General features: G+C 36.7%; 1 protein-coding gene across 1 annotated transcript in view; it reads left to right on the top strand.

Moving 5' to 3' along the window:
- Window positions 1–6,313, top strand: part of LOC100944423 (E3 ubiquitin-protein ligase MARCH1) — an 851,823-nt gene that overhangs the window by 359,648 nt on the left and 485,862 nt on the right. The window lies entirely within an intron of this gene.

Here is a 6,313-nt window from a genome sequence, read left to right as displayed (position 1 = left end):
AATAAAATGGTTTCTGTTGGAAAATCACAACCTTGGGAACACTGGGAGAAGATATCTTTCTAAACAGATTCATAGTTCCAGATTTCTTTTTCTTTGGATGAAATGGGAGAGACCTACAGTTTAGCTTCTTTAAATCTCATTTGCCTACTTTTTAAAAGTGAGCCCACTTTTTGCTTCCATTCATCCGTTCTTTCCTTCTTTCTTAGACATGTTAATACCACTTATTAGGCTGTCATTAATTCACGTTAGAGATTTGGGTCTAAAAGACATTTGTCTCTTATAAGGGCAGTGAATTTTATTAACCAAATTCTTAGCCCCCTGAGAGTAATTTAACTTCCTACTCTGTACTTGAAAATTATAAAAATTGTATAAATTTCAGTATTATTTAGCCAACTTCTTGTGCACATTCCTTTTAATTCTCTGGGGTTTGTAAGCAAATGTCTCTGAAATTCAGTATGTTCCAAATGGAGAGATACCCCAAGAATGACCCCTCCGGTAGCTATAGCTGCGTGCAGTGTATATTGTCCCTCAGCACATTCAGTTTTAGTTCATTCCTTAGGTGATAAGAGCTGCCCACTAAAAGAAGGAGGCCATGAGCCTTTTCCTCTTGTTTTCTTCACTTCATGCTCACTATATATGCCTTATGTGCTTTAGAAAGATTTTGGGGAAAAAAACCAAAACATCTTTTTTTATATGTACATTTTCCTTACTGCCTTTACTGTGACATTACTTCAGTTTTTCCATCCTCCTCCCCAATGGTGTTTTGGCTTCTCTTCCTTGTTCCTAGGTTTTTCCTTTCAAGATCAGCTGCTTCCCTTTCCAATGACAGCCCGTGGGCCATCTTTTTTCTAAGTAGCTGCAGCTCTGTCATTGGAGAATCTCTGCATGAATTCCAGTGAACTGAAACCATATGGCTTTTTGATGTATCTTCTTCCTTTTGAACCCAAGGGATATATTACATGTTTATTAATCCTTATTTTTTAGTTAAAAATCTAAAATTTAAAGAATATATTTAACTTCAAGACCAGAACTGAGGTTCGTATTTATGCTATTCTGATTTTGAATCCTATAATTTTTTTTTAAATTTGTATAGTTAAGTCACCTTAACCTTTTCACTTTCATTAAGCAAAACTGGTAGAAAAAAAGGACCCCAGAAAAGCACTTAAATATTCTTTCTCTTGATTCCACATTGAGAGCTTGCCAATGTCACACAAGTAGACACTGGTAAATTTCAGAAAGAAACACAGGCTCTTTGACTGTTAACCTGTTAGTCTTTCTATTATTACTATATTTAATGATCTTTTTTTCAAGCCATCAGATTATAATCCCTAAAGAATTAACATAACCTAAAGAGAGGAGTTTTGGTTTCTTGTTACAGTATCTGCCCATGTTTCATAAGGCCAGATAGTATATAAAGCAGGTCAATTTATCAAATTTATAGAATATGTGTAAAACATAAATCATTTCATTAAAATTCAGAAAATAGGGCAAAATTACATAATAATGGGGAAAGTAGTTTAGTTGGGAAGATACTGGGCTGAGATTCAGAATATTTGCAATGCAGTCCTGCCTTTCGAGACTTTTTAACCTTGAATAAGTAACTCACTTAACTTCTCAAGCTTGCCCCCTTAAAAAAAAGTGTGCTTAAATTAGATTTCATATCTAAAATAAGATTTTATGTTCTTCCATTACTCCCTTAACATAGTCATGTGGTCATTCCCCATGCTGGGCACACTAAGCCCGTATTTGTCTTCAAAGGCATATTTGTCCCAGGCAGGTAGGATAGAGTAGTGAGGACTCACCTCTGGCGGACATCTGTTGTGTTTACTGAACATCATTCATTCTTCCTTCTGGTAATAGTGTTCAGAGAACCAACCTTCTCCATTGTCATCCATTGATTTGGGATGGGCATTGGTTGGCTGTGAGCAAATAGCATATCACAATAGCTTGTCAAGGTAATTAGTTCAGGGATGGATAAATCATTTGATTAAAACCAGTGGCACACACTGAAACTTTAAGGGGATTTTTGGGAAGAGATGGATGGTTTTCATAAAGACATGAGGATTATTGGAGGTTGGAGCTTCATGGAGACCACAGATGCTCCCAGTACTGAAGCTGATGTGGAAATAGGCAGACCAGAAAAGGAAAAATAGGTTCTGGGTAAATGGGTTGGGCTAGTGGATGAATTATTCTTTGAAACCAACCCTTCTTCAAAACTAAGCAACTTTCTGATGAAGTAATTCAATATATGTCCTTTAGTGTTTAAGCTGTTCTTGGCAGGGTGTTATATTATTTACACATAAAGGACCCTAAATGACGCTTTACCAAAGTGCAATTACAATAGTTTTCTGCTTTGTTACTATGCAGCAACTGAATTCTGAGACTGGGAATGACTGGGATCTGGATGAAGCAATGAGAAACATTAATTGATGAATAACCTGTGCAGAGAGCACATTTACCCAGAGCATATAGGTTAATGCTCTGTATTAACCAAATGAAATGCATCTTTAGCAGGTGTGAGTCTGACACTACGGGGGGATTGCCAGGGGGTAAAAAGGCTAATTCTCCTTTTCATTTCTTCAGAATAGTACTTTGCAACTACTCTCCTGAGTCTAAATTGAGTATTAGTGTCCCATGTGCTTAGAATGAATTCCACTGAGTATGCTAATAGTGTTAAAATACTTTCACATAATGAAAACCTGGAAATTTCCATATTATTATTTGCTTTCAGCAATGAAATTAGCATAATTCACATTAATTTTTCTAGTTTAAAACAGATGTTGTAGGTAATTGCATTAATAAGTAAGACTGAATAACACATTTTATTGACTATTAAATGAAAACAATTAGTAATTGCTGACACACCCTGGTCAGTATTTGTAAAATCGTGCATGTCCTTAATTAGGCAGGTAGGTTGTTAAAACTCCTCTCTTACAGGGAACTTTAAAAAATTTTCATTATGGATTCATGACTGATTTAATGAGACTCCATGTGGTCATTGTGTTTGAAAGACTGTGGAACAAAAATCTTGATGTGGATGAATCGTGGAGCATGGGAGGTGCAGATGTGTAGCCATGCATGTTTTATTAATCAGGATTTCTAGAACTCACTGATTAGCCAACATTTAACTCAATTCTTCACAGCACACCGGGAGTACTGACAATGCCAGCATGGATTTAGAATCCCTCAATTTGAGGTGCTGCTGAAGGGGGAGGATCACAGCCTGAGCATGGTTTTCCCCAGCTCATTCCCGGGAATATCACCCTGAGCCACTCACAGCAGCCTTCAAAACCTCCAGCTGGGGATGAGAAATGACAACTATTCGATACTCATTCTCTTCTTGTCTCTGTGACCTTGTTAAATAATTGAAAGGGCCATGATGGGAGGGGAGAATGGTGATAGGACTTTGCGTTTACAAAGACTGAAAAGGAGAGTGACCAGAAGGACAAATACTTTTCAGCCTGTCATGTTTCACCTTGATTATCTCATTCATTCACTTGTGCAAATCTGAATGGCAAAAGTGATGCAGGCCAGTTCAATGGGGTCTCTTCACCCAACCAAAACTTTTTCTGATACAAAGCAACGTGTCGCATTGATTAGGATTTATACTTTTGATGTTAACACGAATTAAAGGGAGTTTGTTAGGAAAAAACTTTCTGGTATCTGGAGAACCATCGAGCATACAATACTGCAGGCCCTGGAAAATGACACTCATGTGTGAGAAGCAGAGTATTTATAATTTGTTAAATGAGATGCCAGCTATATGGTTTCACAAATGATCAGACTCTTTTGTAAAAAATTAAGGTTTTAATTGATCCATAATAATTGGACATATTTATAGAGTACATACTGATAGTTGATATACATAATGTATAATAATCACTTCAGGGTGATTAGTATATCCATCATCTCATACATGTATTATTTCTTTGTGTTGGGAGCATTCATTGTCCCCCTCCAGCTATTTGAAGCTACAGTAGAACCTCCATAGCTGACTGCCTCCCTACATGGACCCTCTCTTTAAGTTGATCTAATTTTTATAGACTGGACATGCACCACATGTATGTATCAGTATAGTAGGCCGAGTTCCTTATGTCAACCACCTCTGTATGTTGACCAGTTTGCTACAGTCCCTGGTGTGGTCAACTACAGAGGCTGTAATGTACATATTATTGTTAACTACAGTCATTCTACCATGGTATAAAACTCTAGAACTTATTCCATCTATATACAGAAAATAATTATTCTTACCTATAATACTAAACAGGTTTATTTCTAAACTAGCATCATATAATGGTATATAGTTCTGACTATACCACCATCCACTATACTTAGTGGATGAAAGTTATGTGTTTAAGTTGTACAGACTTAGATCTGTGATAGTTTTCCTTTTTTTTTTTTTTGTTTTTAAATTATTGTTGGAGATTCATTAAGGGTACAAAGGACCAGGTTACATTGATTGCATTTGTTAGGTAAAGTTAGGTAAAGTCCCTCTTTTAATTGTGTCCCACCCCCCAAAAGTGTATCATACACTATGACCCACCATCCCCCTCCCTCTTTCCCTCTCTCTGCTCTCCCCAGCCCCTACCCTAGGTCATTAATTGTCCTCATATCAGAATTGAGTACATAGGATTCTTGCTTCTCCATTCCTGTGATGCTTTACAAGAAAAATGTGTTTAAATTCCATCCAGGTTAATATAAAAGATGTAAGTCTCCATTTTTTTAATGGCTAAATCATATTCCATATACCACAGCTATTAATTCATTCCTGGGTTGGTGGGCATTTAGGTTATTTCCACATTTTGGTGATTGTATTGAACTGTGATAAACAGTCTAGTGCAAATGTCCTTATGGTAAAAGGATTCTTTTGCTTCTGGGCAGATGCCCAGTAAAGGGATTGCAGGATCGAATGGGAGGTCTAGCTTGAGTTCTTTGAGGGTTCTCCATACTTCCTTCCAAAAAGATTATATTAGTTTGCAGTCCCACCACCAGTTTAAAAGTGTTACCTTCTCTCCACATTCATGTCAGCGTCTGCAGTTTTGGGATTTTGTGATGTGGGTCACTTTCACTGGAGTTAGATGATATGTCAGGTTGGTTTTGATTTGCATTTCTCTAACAAGTAGAGACAATGAACATTTTTTTATGTGTTTGTCAGCCATTTCTCTATCTTCTTCAGAGAAGATTCTATTCAGCTCTCAAGGCCATAGTGATCAAAACAGCATGGTATTGGGACAAAAATAGAGATGTGGACATCTGGAACCAAATAGGAAACCAGGAGATGAAACTAACATCATAGAACCACCTAATCTTCGATAAACCAAACAAGAATATACACTGGGGGAAAGAATCCCTATTCAATAAATGGTGCTGGGAGAACTGGGTATCTACATGTAAAGACTGAAACTGAACCCGCACCTTTCTCCATTCACAAAAATTGATTCCAGATGGACAAAAGACCTAAACTTAAGGCATGAAATGACAAAAACCCTTAGAGAAAGCATGGGGAAAACACTTGAAGATCTTGGCCTGGGGACAGACTTTATGAAGAAGACTGCCATGGGAATTGCAACAACAAAAATAAACAAATGGAACTTAACTAAATTGAAAAGCTTCTGTAAGACTAAGGAGACAACAACCAAAACAAATAGATAATCTACACAATGTGAAAGGATATTTGCATATTTTGAATTGGGCAAAAGCTTAATAACTAGGATCTACAGAGAACTCAAATTAATCAACATGAAAAAAGCCTGTGACACAGTTTTATTCTCCCATTTTATTCGGTATTATTATAAACTCAAAAAATATGTTAGAGACTTGTTATTGTAAACTATGCAAAACTAAAAAAAAATTCAAATACAGCAATGTGTTTTATTCTAACCTAGAGATACTTTTTATATGACCATGTGCTATAAAACTACTACTAGAGCTTATTTTTAAGTTTTGGAAAAGTAATTCTGCATACACTTAGCCAATTAGGCAGTGAAGGATTCATGTTTGACAGTCAGTATTAACTTCTACCTCAGGTGTTCTTTTTGTATAAGAGAAACTTCATGCCTTAGAGCTAAAAGGAACCTCACATGCTATGTCATTGTCTTCGCAGTTACTGCAGAGAGATGACAGACTAAGGTAGTTACAGCCACCTTATCTGGAGGAAGACTGACTGGGTTCAAATCTGCGTTTGGCTGCTTCCCAACTCTGAGAGCTCAGAGAAGTTACTTAAATCTGTGCCTCTGTTTCTCTGTAAAATTGTGACAAATACGAGGACTATCGTATAAAGTTTTGAGAGTTCAAATGAGTTAATATCTCAAAG

Source organism: Otolemur garnettii, unplaced genomic scaffold (assembly GCF_000181295.1).
Source record: "Otolemur garnettii isolate 467f Iridium unplaced genomic scaffold, OtoGar3 scaffold00085, whole genome shotgun sequence".
Classification (NCBI taxonomy): Eukaryota; Metazoa; Chordata; class Mammalia; order Primates; family Galagidae; genus Otolemur; species Otolemur garnettii.
The sequence above is the reverse complement of the archived record's forward strand: the minus strand, read 5'-3'. Positions and strand labels throughout refer to the sequence as shown.